The sequence below is a fragment of the Microcaecilia unicolor genome, chromosome 4 (assembly GCF_901765095.1).
Source record: "Microcaecilia unicolor chromosome 4, aMicUni1.1, whole genome shotgun sequence".
Taxonomy (NCBI): Eukaryota; Metazoa; Chordata; class Amphibia; order Gymnophiona; family Siphonopidae; genus Microcaecilia; species Microcaecilia unicolor.
Genome location: NC_044034.1, coordinates 214,126,406 through 214,149,035, shown reverse-complemented (window position 1 = coordinate 214,149,035; position 22,630 = coordinate 214,126,406). Strand labels below are relative to the sequence as shown.

Below are 22,630 nucleotides of genomic sequence, written 5' to 3'. Positions count from 1 at the left end.
ATCCATTACCATCTAAGCACATGGAAGGAGCTGATAATACAAATGTATAGTAATATGTATATATAAGCCTGTCTGATTATAATCTAACTACAAACTGTGAGTAAACAGATGTTTTGTTACTTCAACTTTAAAGTGACTCAGCAGTGAATTATTCTGGGGTGTATGAGAGAGAGATGAAGAAAGAAATTAACATTTCTAAAGCTGAAGCTGTGTGTACTAAAATCTGCTAATTATTTACTACAAATAATCCAACAAAAGGGTTATGGGCCCAGGGTCCAGGAATTGAAAAAGAAGAGAAATATTACCAGGCAGAAAAAAAGGCCACATTTTTCTCTTAAGTTTTAAAGGAAAGATTCAGTCTGTCTCTCTCTCCCCCCCACACAGCAGACAGAAGGCTAAGAAAATGGCTGAGGGAAGAAATTCACCATTGTTCTATTCTCTCAAGGTGCCTAAATTAACTGAGTTTAATTATCAGCAGTGGGAACTAAGATTCATATGTCTCCTTCGAGCAAAAAGATTAGATATATGCTTAGACCAAGACAGAACAGCTGAAAATATGGCTGAATGGGACAATGCAAACTATTATGTGAAGTGCATGCTTTTGGAAGCTCTCTCAGAGAAACAAGCCATATTAGTGGAGGGAAAAGATACACCAAAGGACATTTTATATAAACTGAGAACTATGTATGCAACTACATATGCAAAGCAGCAACCAATTTGGCTGGCAGAGTTGAATGAAACCAAATTAAGGGATAAAAGTAAATGTAATGATCACATTATGCATCTTATGTCTTCATTTCAAAAGCTAGAACTTTCTGGAATTCCCATGTGTGATGCATTGAAAAGAGCATTTCTTTTTACCTCACTATCAAAGAAGTTTGATGTTTTTAGGTCTGTAAATGAGGCCATTGAAGGGCAATCTTTTGAACAGGCAACATCAAAACTAAGGCAGGAATGCATAATAAATGATTCTGAGGAGATGTGTTCTCAAAGCAAGTCAGAGAGAAATGAAACAAATTTCTTGGCAAAGAACAGAGGAAGGCGGAGCTATGGGAAAACTCCACCCAAGGGCAAGCTGATTTGCTACTCAAGTGGAAAGGAGGGACATGTATCTAAATGGTGTAAGGAAACACAAAACACTCCCTCTAGCTCACCTAAGCCAATGGAACTAAAGAATTTTCAAACCAGGAAATGTATGAAGGACAAAGATAAACACAAGGGCTTTCTAATGGCAGAAAAATCTTTGACTATGGTAAATAATAATTCAAATGAAAGTACTTGGATTTTGGATTCGGGGAGCACATGCCATTTAACCAATTGTAAGAATTTCTTTCAGGAAATGTGTCCAGAGGAAGGTATTCTTAAAACTGCAAACGCAGGGACTGCTAAGATCCAAGCAAAAGGTATTGGATTCTTAAAATGCAAAGTATCTAATGAAGTTAAAGAAATTCCTGTAAGTGATGTCTTGTATATTCCCCAAGCAGTTTGCAATATGCTTAGTGTATCTACATTAGATAAGAAGGGATTTGTGATTCATTTTGAAAACAGTAAGTGCACAATCTCTAAAAATGATGAAGTGTATGCTGAAGCTTTTATGCATAATGATGTTTATAAGCTGAACATTTCAGGTGAAGCCTCACATATGGCGCAAGTAAGGAAGAATGATGGTAAATGTAGTCCGGAAATCTGGCACCGCCGCCTGGGACATCGTGATTCTAAGGTGATCCAGGATCTTTACAGTAAGCAACTGGCCACCGGCATTCAGATAAGTGCAGATGCTGGTAAAATGGAGAAATGCATAGACTATGTCACTCAAAAGGGTGTGAGACCCTCATTTCCTGCATACACAGGAAATAGGAGTAATAAAGTGCTGGACTTAATACACAGTGACTTATGTGGACCGTTTAATATCCCATCATTGGGAAATAACAGATTTGTGCTAATATTATTGGATGATTTCTCTAGATACTGTGTGGTCTATTTGCTGAAAGAAAAAAGTCAAGTCACAGACATGCTGAAGAAATACGTAGCCATGGTGAGCAATAAATTTGAAAGAAAACCAAAGGTTCTTCAGACCGACAATGGTGGTGAGTTCACTTCACAAAGCATGCGCACATTTCTAGAACAAGAAGGCATTCAGCATATCACAACAGTAGCTTATACACCAGAGCAAAATTCTGTTGCAGAGAGAAAATTTAGGTCACTTGTGGAAATGACCAGATGTATGCTGTCAGATAGCAATCTCCCTAAAAGACTATGGGGGGAAGCCATTCTCACAGCAGTGTACCTACAAAACAGAATGCCAACTAAAGGCGCTGAGCGCACACCACATGAGACATGGCATGGTAGGAAGCCAAACCTGTCACACATAAGAACATTTGGAAGTACAGCATATGCTCATATACCAAAGCAAAGAAGGCATAAGCTGGATTCCACAACAGAAAGGGGCATTTTAGTTGGCTATGCTCCAGGACACAAAGGATATAGAATTTTGAATCTGAAAACTGGCATTGTTGGCATAAGACATGTTACATATTTTGATGAAAACAAAAGGGTTGATAAAGGCTGGATTATCCCAGATGAGCCTTATCATCCAGAATATGAAACTAGAACCATAATAGACATGCCAGTGTATATAAATGCCATACCAAGGCAGATGTCTGAAAGCAACTCATCTGTATCTAACGAGGAACAGGCAGAGGAAGCAGACACAGAAAGGATCATTGAAGAAGACAGTACAGTTGGAGAAGGGGAATCAATTGGAGAAGGACTCTCAGATATAGAGGATGCAGAAAGGTCAGACCAACCTGTTGTCAGACGCTCATCCAGGGAAAACAAAGGTGTTCCACCCCCAAGACTGTCTTACCTAACAAAAGTCAGCAGAAGCTCAAGAGCCCTTAACATGGGATGAGATTGAGAAAATGTCAGCAGAAGAAGCTGCTGAATGGCATAAAGCTGCACAAGAAGAAATTGATGCATTGGATAAAAATAATACTTGGATTCTTACAAAATTACCTCCTGGCAAGAAAGCTATAGGATGCAAATGGGTATTCAAGTTAAAAAGGAATGCACAAGGAAAAGTGGAAAGGTATAAAGCCAGATTAGTGGCAAAGGGATATCTTCAAAAATATGGAGAAGATTTTGATGAAGTGTTTGCACCTGTAGTGAAACACACGACAATAAGAACACTTCTGAGCATTGCAGTCTCAAAAGGCATGCAAGTCAACCACATTGATGTGAAAACAGCGTTTCTTCATGGAGAAATAACTGAAGACTTGTACATGGAACAGCCAACAGGTTTCATAAATACAAAACAAAGACAGCTAGTGTGTAAATTAAACAAAGGTCTTTATGGATTAAAGCAAAGTGCAGAATGTTGGAATGATAAATTGCATGAAATATTGACAAATTTAGGATTTAAGCAAGGTGAAGCAGATAAATGCTTGTACACTAGGTGCAGAAATGGACAATATGCATACATTTTAGCTTTTGTTGATGATCTGCTCATTGCAAGCAAAAGTGAGCAAGAGTACAAGGACATTGTAAAGTGTTTAAACCACAATGTTGAGATAAAAGAACTTGGTAATGTGTCATACTATCTTGGTATAGAAATTGAGAAACAAAATGATGGTTCTTATCTTCTAAGCCAGAAGCAGAAAATAAATGAGCTTATTGAAAGTTTAGGTATGCAAGATGCCCAAGTTGTAAGCACTCCCATGATCACTGATTTTCTGAAGGATGAAACAGTAAGAGAACCTTTACCAGATAACATCCAATATAGATCAGCCATAGGTAAGCTTTTATATCTAGCTACCACATACAGGGCTGATATAGCAAATGCAGTAGGAATTTTGAGCAGAAGGGTCAGCTCACCTACCAAATCAGATTGGACTGCAGTTAAAAGGATGGTAAGGTATTTAAAGGGTACCATTGATTGTAAATTAAAGATTTCAGCCAATAGTAATCCAAAACTAATATGTTACTGTGATTCAGATTGGGCAGGGGATCATTCTGATTATAAATCCACAAGTGGATATGTGTTTATGTATGGAAATGTACAAATTTCATGGGCCAGTCATAAACAAAGTATTGTGAGTTTGTCTTCTACAGAAGCTGAATATGTGGCAGTATCGGAAGCGTGCAGAGAACTGATGTGGATTGAAAAACTTTTGCTGGATTTCGGAATAGCTGAAAAGAGACCAATCCAGATAATGGAAGATAATCAGAGCTGCATCCGACTGTCACAGAATGACAAGGTTCAGTCACGTACCAAGCACATCGCAACGAAATACCACAACGTGCGAGAGTTGGCGAAAGAAGGGGTCATCAGTCTACACTATTGTCACACCAGTGAGATGACAGCTGACATCATGACCAAACCGTTACCCAGAGAACATTTTGTGAATCTGCGTATAAAGCTTGGACTTTGTATGAATAAATAATTGCATGACAGTTATGCATGAGAAGGGGTTTGTTGGAATGTAATTGTATTTTACATGCATTGCCTGTCACCTATTATTTCTCTGTGATTACTCTGTGACCTCTGATGTGAATTACTTAGAGAGGTCACACAGCTATGCAACTTCCTGTGGGGGTTAGATGCAGCACATGCAGCACATGGAGCACATGGAGCTCATGATCTCTCCTAACCTGAGAGGATCTATGGTGGTGTGAGCATCCATTACCATCTAAGCACATGGAAGGAGCTGATAATACAAATGTATAGTAATATGTATATATAAGCCTGTCTGATTATAATCTAACTACAAACTGTGAGTAAACAGATGTTTTGTTACTTCAACTTTAAAGTGACTCAGCAGTGAATTATTCTGGGGTGTATGAGAGAGAGATGAAGAAAGAAATTAACATTTCTAAAGCTGAAGCTGTGTGTACTAAAATCTGCTAATTATTTACTACAAATAATCCAACAACATGCTGCCAGTAACCCTTTAAACTAGCATAGTTGAAGAGCGAAGGCTTCCGGGTAAGCCAGCAGCAGCGGTAGTGATTCTTATATGCTGCTGGCAACCCTTTTGAATGGAAGCAGCTGCAGAGGGAAGACAGACGTGGGAGCCTAGCTTGCTTCATCATTGGCAAGGGTGCATCACTGCTGGGTGGGCCTGAGCCCAAACTACGCCCCTGCTGCTGAGTACGACGCTGGCAGCCTTCATCGCTTCACTGGCTGGCAGGCAGGCAGGCAGTGGAGAAGGAGGATGGGCTGAAGGAAGGAGGATGGGCTGGGGAAGAAGAATCGCTGGACATGGATGAGAGGGGATGGCAGGGGAGAGAGGAGAATTGCTGGATTTTGATTGGAGGGCAGGGGAGAGGAGAATCACTGCACATCGATGGGAGGGAAGAGCAGGTAAGAGAGAATTGCTGGACATGGAGGGGAGAGAGGAGAATCGCTGGACATGGATGGGAGGGGAGGGCAGGGAAGAGAGAATTCCTGGACATGGATGGAAGAGGTGGGCAGGGAAGAGAGAATTGCTGGACATGGATGGGAGAGGAGGGCAGGGGAGCGAGGAGAATTGCTGGACATGGATGGGAGGGGAGGGCAGGGGAGACAGGAGACATGCTGGACATGGATGGAGGGGAGGGAAGAGGAAGGAGATGCACATGGATGGGAGGGAAGGGCAGGGAAGAGAGGAAAACTGCTGGAAATGGATGGAGAGGAGAGCAGAAGATAGAGGAGAATTGCTGGACATGGATGGATGGAGGGGTTGGTGGGGAGAGAGAAGAAATGCTGGACTTGGATGGAGGAGAGGGGAAAGATAGAATTATTGCTTTATATGGATACAGGGGAGGGAAGAGAGAGGAGAAATGCTGAACATGGATGGAGGAGAGGAGAGAGGAGAAGTGCTGGACATGGATGGAGGGGAGGAAAGAAAAAAAAAGAAGATGCACATGGATGGAGATGAGGGAAACAGGAAATTGAAACAAAGTAGGCAGGACTCGCAGAGGGAAGCTCCGACGCTGCCAGCCTCTCTCAATCGCTGCACCATTTGTGCTGCTGAGTCTGTAAAAAAAAAAACAGTAAGCAGGAGAGAGAGAGGAAGGGTGCAGGACTCACCGGGGAAAAAAAGGTGCCGGTGCGCCGTACCGGTGTGTACCGGCACAAAAAAAGCCCTGGTTATAGATAACATGCTAACATTTTCTGCTTAGTGTATGGCGGCGGCCAAAAAAGCAAACAGGATGATAGGAAATACTACTACTTACTACTTATCATTTCTAAAGCGCTACTAGACGTATTGTTAGGAAAGGGATGGCGAATAAGACTGAAAATACTATCATGCCTTTGTATCGCTCCATGGTGCATCTGCACCTTGAGTAATGCATTCAGTTCTGGTCGCTGTATCTTAAAAAATATATAGCAGAATTAGAAAAAGTTCAAAGAAGAGTGACCAAAATGATAAAGGGGATGGAACTTCTCTCGTATGAGGAAAGGCTAAAGAGGTTAGGGCTCTTCAGCTTGGAAAAGAGATGGATTAGGGGAGATATGATTGAGGTGAGAGGTCTACAAAATCCTAAGTGGACCACTGGTGTGACTCAGTATATCTACTCTTATGTTCTTATGTTCTACAAGGGAAATATGTTCTTATCCTGTATATAGGAAATATTTAAATCCTTTTTACTGTTAGCCACATTGAACCTCACGGTATATGTGGACCTCAAGACTATTTTGTATTGTATTGTTAGAGCTATGGGTTGAAAGAGAAGAAAGACTGTACATTCCACAAAGACTCTATAGCAGAGGTGGGCAACCTTGGTCCTCAAGGGCCGTAACCAGTCGAGTTTTCAGAATTTCCCCAATGAATATGCATGAGATCTATTTGCATGTACTATCTCCATTGTATGAAAATAGGTTTCATTCATATTCATTGAGGAAATACTGATAACCTGACTGGGTTGCAGCCCTCGAGGACCAAGGTTGCCCACTGCTGCTCTATTGCTTCAGGTACAGGTCAAAATTCAGAGGGAAATGTCTAGACATTTCCCTTAGCTGTGGCTATTCAGATAGTGCTGCTGAACATCCTTATAGTCCTTCTAGTATTATCCAGGCAGTGCTGGGGTTATCTGTGGGCAGGGCAGAGGTGGAGTTTGCTGTTATCTGGTTAGCAGTGATATATTAGTCTGCTAACTGGACAAGTCTCTAGATAAAGTTAGGACAGGAAACTGGCTGTCCAAAGTTTATCTAGACAGCTGACTGAGGTGCCAATGCACAAAGCTTACCATGGTTGCAACGTTTGCTTTAGACCAGTTGTAGCCAGCCTAAAACAAATGTTAAGTAGCATCTAATGCACAACGGGGTTTTGCGTGGCTTTATCTGTGTGCCGTAGCAGCTACTGAGAATATGGACAAAATGTCCAGGCCAAAAAATAGGATATTTTTGTCTAGACCTGTTTCAAGAACAACTAAGTGCTCAAAGATGTCCAAACTGACCAGATCACCATTGTAGGGATGAAGGCATGATCCCTCTTAATCCCCCACTAGTCTCGGACCCCTTCCCTTCCCACTCCCCTAAGAAGTGTAAGTGACAGCACATATCAGGCTTAATGACAGTAGCAGACAGCTTTCCTCTTAGAGCAGCAGGCAGGTCCCTGGAGCAGTCTAGTGGTTTGTGCAGTGGACTGTAGAGAAAGTCAGGGCCGCCAAGAGACTATGCTGGGCATGGGGCAGGGCTGCTGTTGCTGCTTCCCCCCGATCGTCATCCCCCCCAAGATTTTTGCTCCCACCCCCCTCCCCCCAGGATTGACACTGCCGCAACTGAGGTACCTTGGGGCTCTTCACTCCATGCCTGCCCTGCCCCTGCTTTTTTCTCTCCTTGCACATGCTCGGTTTCAAAATCTCCTCTCCAGCGATCTCTTCTCTTCCCCTGCCCTCCCCTCCTCTCTATGTCCAGCGATCTGTTCTCTTCCCCCTGCCCTCCCCTCGCCTCCATGTCCAGCGATTCTCCCTGCCCTCCCTCAGCTCCCCGACAGCCCTCCTCTCCATTCCTTCCTGCCCCCCCAAGCGTTTAACCCTTTTACTTTCCATGGCAGCGATGTCAGTAAAGAAGAAGGCACTGCAGGCTCGCCTCCAGCTTCTCCCTTCCCTCTTCACACAGTGTCCTGCCCTCGCGGAAACAGGAAATGCATCATCGGCGAAGGCGGGACACTGTGTGAAGAGGAAAGGGAGAAACTGGAGCCAGAGGCGAGCCTGCAGAGCCTTCTTCCTCACTGACATCGATGCCATGGAAGGTAAAACACACACACGCGTGCGCGCGCGCATGCAGGGGGGGGGGGGGCTGCCAGTCAGGGAGCTGAGTCGGGAGGTCGGAGCCCTGTGCCTGTGGGGGCAGCAGGGGAAGGTCACGGTTGGGCTGGGAAGGCTTAGCCTCCCCAAGCCTCCTATACAGGGCGCCTATGAATCTGCCCTACCCTTCCCTACCCCCCCCCCCCCCCCACCAGTAGCCTAGCGTCAGCCAAGCCCTGCCTCCTACCTATCCCCCATAGTCTGGCATCTCTCCTGCCCTTCCCAATATCTCTACCCCTCCCCTTCCTGATGCACACATCCTTGGTACTACAGAATCCACCCGCATCATCCAGAAAGAAACCCACCAGAATTTATATTTAATGTTGGTGGATTTCTGGGTGGGAGTGAGCTCTACAATGCCCAGGTTAAAAAAAAAAAAGTTTTATATTTAAATACTTTTTTTTAAACCTGGGTAGTGCAGAGCTGACCCCCACCCAGTAGCCCACCAGCAATACACATATTAAAACTCTTTTTTGTTGTTACCTGGCCTTGAGCTTACTATAGAAGTCTACTGCTCCCAATGATTCTGCATGTAGGAGTCCGGTTTCTAGGAGCACATTGTTCAGTACTCACACACTGTGTCTTCCTGGTATGGGGGAAGACCCGAGCCGTGGCAGACCAGTGTGCACAGGCGGGCCATGAGGGGAGACTGGCGCTGTGTACGTGGGCCATGGGGGAGATGAGCAGTATTCGCAGGCTGCAGGGAGAGATAGGTGGGGTGTACGTGGACTGCGGGGAAAGAGTGGCGCTATGTGCGCCGGCTGCAGGGGCAGAGAGGCACTATGTGTATGGGCCACGAGGGGAGACATTGGTGCTGTGTGTGCAGGCTACAGCTACCAGCATGCAGTAGCAGCAGTCTTGATGACAGAGGTAAATACAGATGCGTACCAGAGCAAGTCCCAATGCCTGATTTTCCGAGCGCTGCAGCAAGAATCTAAAAGGCAGGCAGGAGAGCTTTTCTTTGCTTGCTGCCTCTGTGATGGAGGCTTCCACATGGCTGCATGCTGTTGTGCAGCCTAACCGGCACCTAAGAAGATAGGTATCGATTGGTGGGCCTGTGATTGGGTGGGCCTGGGCCCACCCAGGCCCACCCGTATCTATGCCCCTGCTACATGTATTACAGTACAGAATAGATTCAATTTTCTTATAATGTATACATAGAGCTAAAACTATTGGAAAAAGGGATACATAAAATGTCCACTGAGGAATGGAGAAGAGAATAAAAAAATAGGATTCCCATGATTAATGGGTTAAATCCTCCGTGGAAAGTATCATTTTTTCTCTAATGATACACTTCCTTTCCTAGTTCTGTTTGATCTCTTCAGTTTTTCTCTTTCTCTCTCTGTCTTTTCCTTTCGGTCTGTCTCTTATACTTTTGAGGGAAAACCCAGTTCAAGCATCTTGAAAGATGCTGCCCCACAGGGATCCAATTGAAATACTTAGTTAAATAATAGAACAAGATATTTCTTCTTGTACAGTGCCTGTCTAGACCTTTCCATGCCTGCACTACAACAGTCAATTGACCATTCTCAGTCGAGAGTGGAATGCAGAGAAGTGCCAAAGAAATCTAAGCCAAAGGAAACCCGAGTTGGACAGATTTCCCTCTAGAGCTGTTGCTGCTGCTTCCCATACTTATCAGAGCATTAGAATAACAGGTTTCTTTGGTCTGAAGAAAACCCCATCCTTTTGAAGATTTGTGTTTCTCTAAATGATGGTATGGCAGCCCAGCCAGAGGGTTTTTGAAACTTTATAATTAGCATATTGCATATCCCTTCCCAGTCTTTTAATTTTGAGCTGTTAATGTGCAACTTCCGAAATGACAGGTTTTCATAATGTGTATACATACATGCATAATATATGAGAAGGTGAAACCCACACATCTTGGCAGAGTTATAGGATTTCAACTTGGTTAGACTAACGGTCAATGTCTTGCTAAGTTTTTGAGCTATCTACCATGAGGAAGAGTTGGGGACAGGGAGGAAACATATATGAATAAAGCCTAGATTGATGGTCCCAAAAATTGTCTTTGGATATCCCCAGCCATTCAGGTTTTCAGGACAGCCAAAAAGAACATGTGTGAGATATTTTTGCATATATTGTCTCTAATATATGCAAATGTTTTCACAAATAATCATTATGGATACCTTGAAAACCCAATTAGCTGTAGTTTCCCAATGACAGGCTTGGAAACAACCATGTGTCTCTTACATTGACATGTATATTACTTTGAAAGACATGCGAAATGTAAAGGCCATTTCTTTTGTCATTTCATATTGTTTCTAACTAAGAATCACAGAAATAAACCCTGAAATATCAGGTTTATTTCCAGTGTTAAACTTCACCTCCCCCCCTTCCCCAGCTAGCCTTAAACATGTGACCCTTAGATTAGAGGCAGCTGCCTTCCAGGAGGAGCTACTCTGCCTTTTGAAAGTCTGCTATAGCCAGTCCATTCCTAGCTGTGTCTTGTATTTCTGGTAATATTATTTCTTGTTTCCTGACTGGCCCATCAGGAACCTGCTCAGGGCAGGTTTGGCATGTTGCTCCATCTAGGGGCTTGTTTCCTGTTACTCCAGTGTTGTTGTTCCGAGGATTGTACCTGGAAAAGCAGTATATGACATATTGCACATTAGACTAGAGCAAGACAAAAACTAGGATACCTTGAACAATCATTATTTTTGTCTTCTAGTATATATAATGCATATTATTAAATGCAAAATGTGTGAAGAAGTATGTTATGTTGGTGAGGCAGGCCAGATGGTAAAGACAAGAATCAACCTACAGACACCATATCAAACACCACAGTGCTAACCAGGGTAACACCTCTTTAGAACAACATTTTGCAAGACTAGAGCAGTGCATTAATAATTTTTGGTGAGAATACTAAAAGTAAATGTGATACTTCTGTGTTTTTGCACTGTTCAGATATCTTTTAATAAATAAAGTTTTTTAAATATTCAGGAGCGTAAAACCAGTGGAAATGACCAATTGAACAGTATAGTAACCAATGATGTGATAATGACTTTATTGATTGTTTTCAGTACTGGCTCGACATGGGCTGTGTTTTGGCTGAATGACCTACTTCAGGTGTCTGACATGATAATGAATAATGGCAGATATAGTCACTGTGATATATTGGTAAATTCAAACCAACAGAGCACTGCTATGGTCATAAATTCAACGAATAACAGATATTCAAAGTCATAAAATTGCAGTGCTCAAATTCGCATTGGCGTTATTAGAGAAGTACATTCATTTGAAATGACAAGGGAAATGGAAAATACATTTTCCTCATTGTTTCATATCATTTCTAAGCCAAAAGGACAAGAAAAAAACTGAAAATAAGTTTATTTCCAGTGTCATTAAATTTCAACCTTTTCTCTCAGATACTAGCCAGCCTTGAATCTGTGAAACTTTCAGATTGGAAAGCAGCTGCCTTCCAGGAAAAGGTATTCTGCCTCTTTAGAGTTTGCTATTCCCAGTCAATGCATAGTTGGATTTCTGTTCATCTTAGTTCCTGTTTCCTGATTGGTTCTTTGCTTTTGCTAAACCTTGTATACCCCTTTGTGCTGGATGTACTTGGAGGTACAATGATATTAAGACTTACCTTAAGCAATCCTCATTCTTTTCTTATTGTAGTCTAGAATTCAGGCCTCAGAGTTCCTGCAAGGGACAGAATGAAGCAGCCAAAGTAAGGTTACTGAAAGATTAACAGGTTCCATACTTCAATAAAGACTGCTTTTCCCTCTTGGTTCAGGGTTCCTGCACCTTGTTCCAGACAGAGGCATCACAGAGTAAATATATCATTTCTTCTTAACTTAGGCTCTTGTAATGTCTCTCTTATACACTTCACAGGGTTAGTTAACGTTTACTTTCTTAACTCTGAGGTTCAAGGAAACTTCTCCTACCTGACTGAAGCTTGACCTGCTGGCAATTACAGGATTTTGGGAGTCTTCTGCACTCAGGTTCCATTTCGCTCTCTCTTGGAAACCTCTGTATCGGGGCTTCTTGCTCAGGGAATTTAATCTTTTCCTTGCCTGAGCCTCACCCCTCTGATATAGCAGGTTTAGCACCACCTGCTATAAGGGAGTGTTTCTAGGGACGCCTGTCACTATGTCACTTCCTCACATACCCTACCCCTCAGCTCAACCATACTAGGTTGAGTGCTTGCCAATACCTGGGTCACCCTATCTAGGGATTGGAGGGAAGCACTCACTAGGGTATCTGGGGCTCTCACTGACACCTGGGGACTACCAATCTGTCCTTAGGACAAACCCAGAAACCTATCCTGAACAGGCACTGTGCCCATCACTTCCATATGGACAGGGTACAGTAAGCACAGTAGGCACTGGGCCCCATCACACCAATGACCTTGCATCATTAGGACTCAACCATCCATCCCCTGTGGACCTGTGTCTTCAGGTGCTCGACTCAGTGGACAGAGTAACTTTCCACAGTGATGCCTGTCCTTCTCTCCATAGCACTGCCATCATCTCCATGAAGAACCTCATTCCACAAGTCAACAGTCTTAACTGTTGCCCCCACCTCTGGGGTGTCAGATTGTCCATCCTCCTCAGTATCAGTAAGGTTATACTCTTCCTGATCTGACACTATCAGCCTCAAAATCATCATCTGCTCTTGGGATTTCAACTCACAGTGCTTTTGAGGCAGCACGAACTCTGGGCTAGCAATCTGTACCAGTTGCCTTTCCTTCCTCTTCCTTCTGGCCTCTCTCAATTGTTCCTCCAGACTCTTCTTATACTCCAGCAACATAGCCTTTGTTTGAAACTCCTTTTTAAGCTGGGCCTTCAAACTCTCCACTTCTTGTACAGTTTGAGATGAAACTTCAACATAAAACTCATAGGTTTCCCACTCTCTGAGAACTTCACCATCATGTCCATTAGCTGCTTCATGGTGGCTTCCTCATAGACCTATAGCAACTCACTTAATACTCCCACATTCATGGCGACTGTTCTTCAGAACCCAAGGGCACTGGACTGGTCCTCCTCACTACTGGTCAGGCTACTCTCTATTCAGTGTGACCCTTCTGATACTGGTTGCCCCCTTGCCACACTCTTGATTCTCCACTGAACCAAATCTGAAACTGCTTGGAGTAGAGCCCCCTGGTGTATATCGTTCATTCCCAGGGCATTTTGCACCAGAGCCCTCTCAAGCTCTTGGTTGACCATCTGTAAGGCATCGGCAAAGGCTCTTTGTGATTCCTAATTCTTTCTCCAGTTGTCTCTTAAAATCTTCCATTTGGAGAGACATCTCCCTGGTGTGAGTCAGGATATGAGCCCTTTGCATTCACTGCTTTTCTTTTGCTTGCCTCTTGACTTCTCTAAGTTGGTTATCTAGCCGAACCCTTGTCTGAGTAGTTTTCTTGAGCTGGGTAGCCATATATCAATATTAAGTAAGCTAATTCTATAAGAATATTTATGCACATGTATCCTTATTGAATACTGCTATGGCTCATGTAAATCCAATTTTAAGATTATTGCTCTGACCCACAAGATCAACCACTCCAACACACCTTTATATCTTGCACAACATCTGGTCCCTTACACTCCTCCCAGGTCCCTACACTCTTCCTCCTCAAACTTGCTGTAAACACTGTCTCGGTTTGGCTCATGGATCACAGATTAATTCTCAAAAAGCAAAAAAACAGTTGCCTGTTGGTTCACAGGAGGTCATGCTGCTCCTTGCTCCCTGTTAAATCTTTTCAATACTTCTATTACACCTGTTGCATCATTCCATTACCTTGGAGTAATTTTGGATTCTCACTTGTCTTTCTCTGCCCACATTTCTCAGGTCTGCAAATCAGGTTTTTTTTTTTTTTTGGTCTTAGACAGTTACGTTCTGTCTGGCGATATTTTGATCATGACTCCTTCCATGGCCTTACCTTGTCACTGCTCACTACCCGACTCGATTACTGTAATATCATCTATCTCGGTTGCAATTGTTCACTCTTGAAAACGCTACAATCTCTCCAAAATACTGCTTTGAGACTCCTCTGTCATGCCTGTTGCCATAATCATAGTTCCTCCTTATTCAGGTCCCATCACTGGCTCCCCATCGAGCAGTGTATTAGTTTAAAACTTCTTTTCATCACTTTTAAGGCTTTCAGGATCGGCTTACCTCTCTGCTCTCACCATTCCATACTCCCCCTGCCACACTTTTCTCACTAAATGACCATAGACTTGTCCTTCCTAGCCCTAAGTGTGCCACTCTGGAATCTACCAGACATCAAACATTCTTCTTTGTAACCCCGGCCCTATGGAACTATTTGCCTCTCACTATTTGCTCTGAACTATCCCTGAAACAAATTTAAGACTTTGGTTAAAACATGGCTCTTTCTTACCATCAAACTGGGTGTTGTGTCAATTTTATTTTCACACTCTTCCTCTTGTTACCTCCTTTTCTCTCTTCCTTCCCTTCTGTTGTTGTAATGTCAATTAATGTTATCATGTGTGCAAGTTTCTCTTGTTCTTTCCTATCGACCATTCTAGATCCTTACTTTACTTTGACTACTGTTTTATGACTATGAACTATAACCTCAGTGAGGGAGGGAGCTCATTTTCAAAAGAGAAAAACATCCAAAAAGTGACATAAATCTGCATTTGGTACTTAGTTGTTACTTGTATGGACAAGATGGCCGCTGACTAACGGGCTGGCGATCCATCGGCTCCCAATCACCTCTCGGAGCTCACCCGTTGTCTAGCAGGGCACTGGCCCGAATCTGATCTTTGGGGTCTGTGAAGATCTGGGGCTCCTCTTACCACCTGTCTTGGAGCAAGCTGTGTCAGGGGGCCGCTGGCGATCTTCCAGTTTTCGGTGCCAGTGGACGGCCTGTTCACTTTGCCAGAGCGGTTGTGGGTGCCAGGTCGGGCGGGGTGCTCGATTAGGCTGGTGATTTCTGTCTTCGGGCTCCCTTGGTTCGTCCGTGCCGCCGGTTTCCTCCGCTCTGCGGGACTGGCCTGCCGTGCTCTGCCTGAGCCCTGTCGCTGCCGGGCAGACCGTTGACTGCTGGGTGCTGCGCTGTTGCCTTTCCCCTGCTCGTCATCTCATCCATCGGGGAGTCTGCTGCCTTTGTATCCTCCTGCCCGCCTGTCGGATTTGTACCCTGGTTCTTCTCTTTGGCTGGCCTGATGGAGGGCAGTGGAGGAGGTCTCTGGCTTGGAAAGCCTCGACGGTTGGTGCTGCGGAGGACTACCGTTTGGTCCGCCATCTTGACTCCTGCGCCACTGACTCCATCGCAGAGGAAACCTGCCTCCAGCGTCGTCCTGCCTCTTCATGCTGCTGCTGTTTCTTCAGATCGTCATTCGTCTTGCTGGACCTGTTCTTGTTAGGCTGGATTTCCATCATCTCTCTTGGCCCACCTGGACTTCTGCTGCCCATCTTTGTCTCCCTTACCTTTCCCTTTCCCTTCTCATTCTGCTCTCCCGCCCTATTGAAATGTAAATGTATTTAATTTATTTTATTGGTTCATTGTAAGCCGCTTTGGGGCTGCAAACCTGTGGCAAAAGGCGAGGTATAAATGTCCTAAAATAAATAAAATAAATAAATTTGGACATTTTTCTCACAAAAACGTCCAATTTGGTATTTTTTAAACCAATTTTTAGATGTTTTTCTTTGAAGTCTGTCAGAATTGTATTCAAATTACAAAGGGGCGTGTTATAGGTGGGATCTGGGCGTTCCTATCACTTGGACATTTTTCTGCCCTAATGGAACAAAACAAAAACTTCCAGGGCTATAAGTTGGACATTTTGGTCTAGACCTGTTTTATTAATGAATAAGCCACACAAAAGTGCCCTAAATGGACCAGATGACCACTGGAAGGAATCAGGGTTAACCTCCTCTTCGTCCTTTAGTGGTCACTAACACCCTCCCCCTCCCCCCCAAAAAAATGATTAAAAACATTGCTTACCAGCCTCTATGCCAGCCTCAGATATTATACTCAGGTCCTTTAGAGTAGCATACAGGTCCCTTGGATAGTGTAGTGTTGGGTGCAGTGCATTGCAGACACGTGGACCCAGGCCCCTATCTCCTCCTACCTGTTACACTTGTGGTAGAAACTATGAGCCCTCCAAAACGCACCAGAAACCCACTGTACCCATATATAGGTGCCACATTCACCCATAAGGGTTATTGTAGTGGTGTACAGTTCAGGGTAGTGGGTTTGGGGGGTTGGAGGGCCCAGCAGACAAGGTAAGGGAGCAACGGTGAGATGTGTACTAGGAGCATTTATTTGAAGTCCTGCACTGCCCCTTAGGGTGCCCATTGCTCTCCTAGGATGTCTGTGTGGCCAGTCTGCTAAGAATGCTGGTTCCTCCTACATCCCAATAGCTTGATTCTGTACGTTTTCACTTGGACTTTTTTGTTTTCGAAAATGGACCAAAAAAATAAATGCACAGAGCACAAAAACATCTAGCAAATAGCCATTTTCAAAAAAAAAAAAAAAAGATAGACTTTTTCTGTTTTGAAAATGGCTATATTCCCACTTGAAGTTTGGACTGTTAGACTTAGACATCATATTAGTACATAAGTACATAAGTAATGCCCAGCATCCTGTCCACGACAGCGGCCAATCCAGGGCAAGGGCACCTGGCAAGCTTCCCAAACGTACAAACATTCTATACATGTTATTCCTGGAATTGTGGATTTTTCCCCAGTCCATTTAGTAGCGGTTTATGGACTTGTCCTTTAGAAAACCGTCCAACCCCCTTTTAAACTCTGCTAAGCTAACCGCCTTCACCACTTTCTCCGGCAACGAATTCCAGAGTTTAATTATACGTTGGGTTAAGAAAAATGTTCTCCGATTTGTTTTAAATTTACTACACTGTAGTTTCATCGCATGCCCCCTAGTCCTAGTATTTTTGGAAAGCGTGAATAGACGCTTCACATCCACCTGTTCCACTCCACTCATTATTTTATATACCTCTATCATATCTCCCCTCAGCCGTCTCTTCTCCAAGCTGAATAGCCCTAGCCTCCTTAATCTTTCTTCATAGGGAAGTCGTCCCATCCCCGCTATCATTTTAGTCGCCCTTCGCTGCACCTTTTCCAATTCTACTATATCTTTCTTGAGATGCAGCGACCAGAATTGAACACAATACTCAAGGAGCGGTCGCACCATGGAGCGATACAACGGCATTATAACATCCTCACACCTGTTTTCCATACCTTTCCTAATAATACCCAACATTCTATTCACTTTCCTAGTCGCAGCAGCACACTGAGCAGAAGGTTTCAGTGTACTATCGACGACGACACCCAGATCCCTTTCTTGGTCCGTAACTCCTAACGTGGAACCTTGCATGACGTAGCTATAATTCGGGTTCTTTTTTCCCACATGCATCACCTTGCACTTGCTCACATTAAACGTCATCTGCCATTTAGCCGCCCAGTCTCCCAGTCTCGTAAGGTCCCCTTGTAATTTTTCACAATCCTGTCACGATTTAACAACTTTGAATAACTTTGTGTCATCAGCAAATTTAATTACCTCGCTAGTTACTCCCATCTCTAAATCATTTATAAATATATTAACAAGCAGCGGTCCTAGCACAGACCCCTGAGGAATTCCACTAACTACCCTTCTCCATTGTGAATACTGCCCATTTAACCCCGCTCTCTGTTTCCTATCCTTCAACCAGTTTTTAATCCACAATAGGACATTTCCTCCTATCCCATGACCCTCCAATTTCCTCTGTAGCCTTTCATGAGGTATCTTGTCAAATGCCTTTTGAAAATCCAGATACACAATATCAACCGGTTCCCCTTTGTCCACATGTTTGTTTACTCCTTCAAAGAATTGAAGTAAATTGGTCAGGCAAGATTTCCCCACACAAAAGCCGTGCTGACTCGGTCTTAGTAATCCATGTCCTCAGATGTGCTCTATAATTTTGTTTTTAATAATAGCCTTTACCATTTTCCCCGGCACTGACTCAGACTCACCGGTCTATAATTTCCCGGATCTCCCCTGGAGCCTTTTTTAAAAATCGGCATTACATTGGCCACCCTCCAATCTTCCGGTACCACGCTTGATTTTAAGGATAAGTTGCATATCACTAGCAGTAGCTCCGCAAGCTCATTTTTCAGTTCTATCAGTACTCTAGGATGAATACCATCCGGTCCAGGAGATTTGCTACTCTTCAGTTTGCTGAACTGCCCCATTACATCCTCCAGGTTTACCGTGAAGTCAATAAGTTTCTACGACTCGTCCGCTTGAAATACCATTTCCGACACTGGTATCCCACCCAAATCTTCCTCGGTGAAGACTGAAACAAAGAATTTATTCAGTTTCTCCGCTACGTCTTTGTCTTCCTTGATCGCCCCTTTTACCCCTCGGTCATCCAGCGGCCCAACCGATTCTTTTGCCGGCTTCCTGCTTTTAATATACTGAAAAAAAATTTTACTATGTTTTTTTTGCCTCTAATGCTATCTTTTTTTCGTAATCCCTCATGGCCTTCTTTATCTGCGCCTTGCATTTGCTTTGACACTCCTTATGCTGCTTCTTGTTATTTTCAGACGGTTCCTTCTTCCATTTTCTGAAGGCGTTTCTTTTAGCCCTAATAGCTTCCTTCACCTCACTTTTCAACCAGGCCGGCTGTCTTTTGGACTTCTGTCTTTCTTTTCTAATTCGCGGAATATGTTTGGCCTGGGCCTCCAGGATGGTATTTTTGAACAGCATCCACGCCTGTTGTACAGTTTTTACTCTCTCAGTTGCCCCCATAAGTTTTTATTTTTACCGTTCTTCTCATTTTATCATAGTCTCCTTTTTTAAAGTTAAACGCTAACGTATTTCTGTGTACAGTTACTTCAAGGTCGATATCAAAACTGATCATATTATGATCACTGTTATCAAGCGGCCCCAGTACCATAACGTTCCTCACCAGATCATGCGCTCCACTAAAGGCCAAGTCTAGAATTTTTCCTTCTCTCGTCGGCTCCTGCACCAGCTGCTCCATAAAGCTGTCCTTGATTTCATCAAGGAATTGTACCTCTGTAGCGTGTCCCGATGTTACATTTACCCAGTCTATATTTGGATAATTGAAGTCACCCATTATTATCACATTGCCCATTTTGTTCGCGTCTCTGATTTCTTTTATCATTTCTGCGTCTACCTGCTCATCCTGGCGAGGCGGACGGTAGTACACTCCTATCACCGTTTTTTTCCCTTTTATACATGAAATTTCAACCCACAATGATTCAAAGGTGTGATTTGTGTCCTGCTGAATTTGTAATCTATCTGAGTCAAGGCTCTCGTTAATATACAATGCAACTCCTCCACCAGTCCGGTCCACCCTATCACTACGATATACTTTGTACCCCGGTATGACAGTGTCCCACTGGTTATCCTCCTTCCACATCACTCACTCCCTCTCAGGCAGTTACTGATGATGTTTGGTTAAGTACTGCTGAATATCAGTGAATAGATAGGCCCAAACGCTCAAGCCAAATGATAACAACCAAGGATCTGGGGACTGTGTTAGCTGTGAAACCACTCTCCAATGCTATATTAAAACACATCACTACACATCTGCTTTGCAATAAACCCTTTCTACTAGACCAGATGACTGCTTTAGCAATGGGTAGAGAAAAGGTGGGGGAGGGGGCAGGAGGGCTAGTACAAAATACTTTAAAAGAAATAAAGGGTGTCTTTTAGTAAGGCACACTACCGTTTTTAGCTCATGATAATCATTAGTGTGTGCTAAACACTAGAGAAGCCCATAGGAATATATGGGTATCTCTAGTGTCTAGCGCATTCTTATTTTTAGGCTGCTAAAAAAACTAGTGCATCTTCGTAAAAGGGCCCAATGTTAAGTAGGAGAGACATAGATACTAAATATCTAATTTTTACCGAGACCAGTGGTAAACAATCAAATATCAGAGATTTAACAGTTTTTAAGATAGTATAAGCAATGCACAAGGTTTAGAGCAAGATAAAAGTCCCAGAAATGTCTCAAGAAATGATACAAAACAAAACTTTTCTGGCTGCCCAGCCCTGATAATTGATTAGCCCTGCTTCACTCATAGGAAGGCTCCCTGGGAACCTGTGGCAATTTTATTATTGCACTATGCCATGGGGCCTGATTAACCAAGAGTTTTGTCTTCTTTTCATCCTATGGGGAACATTTTTATAAATCAAACCAATAATAGGGTAGCAATATGGCTGATCCAGGAGAATGCAGAATTCTCTAACTGATTTTATAAATATACTGGAAGAAATCAACATGTAGGGCACTCGATGAAAGCATGGTTGTATCCATTTGAATCATCATTTGGTTAGAGTATTTGTACTGGAAAGTAACTAATTCTTATGCTGTCTCTTTTCTAATTGCATTGCATAAATAGCCTCTCCCTAGGAAAGGGAAATGTTTGTGAAATGAGCTCAAGGAGCAGCATCTCCCTTTCAAAAAAAAAAAAGAGAAGAAGAAGCAATTAAAAAGCTGATAGCTTGTGAGGAAATTGTTTTAATCGAAAGCATCCGAAAATTTGAACTCCCCCAGGGCTTTGTGGCAAGCATGGTAAACAGAATGCAATGGGAATGTTATTTAGGCTGCTATTGAAACTCACACTTCCTGGCTTTCATCGACTAAAGAAGCCACTTCTTTACCACAGCAGCAGCCAGGAGCCAAGACCCAAAGATTGGTTCAGGGGATGTCATAAATAAAAAATCAGAAAATGGATATAAGGCAAAGATGAAGGGAGGGGACAGGAAGAGAGAGGGAGACAGAGGCCATATTCCACCTTTAGCTAAATTTATTTATGTACCTTCAGGAAAAGAATAGATTTTGCTTCATCTGCTGTGTTTGTGAACTCCCTCCATACCTTTAGCCAGTGATTTATAAAAGAGTTCAGCAGTGAGCATTTGAACAGTGAAACTGAAAGATTATTGATGGGATGTGTGTGATGTATTATTATTATTTTTGATGTATTATTATTATTTATTGCATTTGTATCCCACATTTTCCCACCTATTTGCAGGCTCAAAGTGGCTTACAATATTTCATGGATAAGGGAAATGAGAAAAGAATATATATTTGGTGTTACAGAAGGATTTTGGGTTGTAAGGAAATACATAATAATAATAAAGCAGAAGGCATTATTAGACATTTCTGGATGTAAGTGGGGTATTTCACATGTGTTGATCTTTGTGGTATGTTTTGTCAAAGAGATGGGTCTTCAGTAGTTTGTGGAAGTTGGTCAGTTCATAGATCGCTCTTAGGTTGCATGGCAACGCGTTCCAGAATTGCGTGCTCATGTAGGAAAAGGTTGATGCGTGCATTAGTTTGTATTTTAGACCTTGAAACTCATGAAACCAGATGGGGGCTGAAGGATGCATAGGCAGCTGTCTCTAGTGTCAAATACCAGAGCCTGCTTCCACTTGCATTAGATAGGAAATCCACAAGGTAGAGGAACAAAAACACCAGTACAAAATGTCACAGAAAAAAACAAGGGAGTAGGGTATCCAATGGTACGTCCAACAGAAAACCAGGAAACATGGAATTCATTGTGGTAGAAAATTTACTATGGTGAGTGCACCTCTACGACTCAACACAATGCTGTGTTTTGGTGTTTCTACCTGTGTCAGGAGTCTGTAGAGAGTGCAGCCTCAAGTGTGTTTAGTATTCAACAGGAGACTTCTTTAGACATTGCAAAATACAGCACTTACCCCCCTTTTACTAAGTCGTGCTAGCAGCTGCTGCATGCAGTAATGACACAGCCCATTCAAAGTGAATGGGCTGTGTCGGTATTACCGCACCGACAGCTCTTAGTGCAGCTTAGTAAACAAGGGGGTTAGTTTGTTAGGCAATAGTAGGAAATTTGATCATATTACACTGCTATATTTGAAATATCATTGGCTATCAGTTCTTTAAAGAATAAGATTTAAGACTCACAAGGCATATTACTTATTATAGCCAGGGTATTTAAATTCATAAACCACTCCTGGTTGGGTTCTGAGGTCTTTACTGGACCATAGATTAATAGTTCCTTTACTATAAAGAGCTAGATTAAATTCAACTAGGACTCGAGCTTTTTAAAATTTAGCTCCTTCTTTATGGAATCCCCTGCCCCCTCTCCAGCCACCCAGCGATTCTCCTTTTTCCCTTGCCCCCCCTCCAGCCACCCAGCGAATCTCCTCTTTCCCCTGCCCCCCTCCAGCCACCCAGTGATCCTCCTGTCTCCCCTGCTCCCACTCCAGCCAGCCAGCGATTGTCCTATCTCCCCTGCCCCCCTCCAGCCACCCAGCGATTCTCTTTCCCCTTACAGCACCATACTGCCCAAGTCTCTGCCCTTCTGCCAACTGCCCAACCTCCACTGCCGTGCACAGCTCAGC

General features: G+C 43.2%; 1 long non-coding RNA gene across 1 annotated transcript in view; it reads right to left on the bottom strand.

The window, feature by feature from the left end:
* The window catches only part of LOC115468010, a 178,276-nt gene that overhangs the window by 57,691 nt on the left and 97,955 nt on the right, over positions 1 to 22,630 (bottom strand). Inside the window, exon 2 of the long non-coding RNA XR_003941801.1 lies at positions 11,897 to 11,952. This is a non-coding gene — a long non-coding RNA (uncharacterized LOC115468010). The remainder of the gene's footprint in view (positions 1 to 11,896; positions 11,953 to 22,630) is intronic.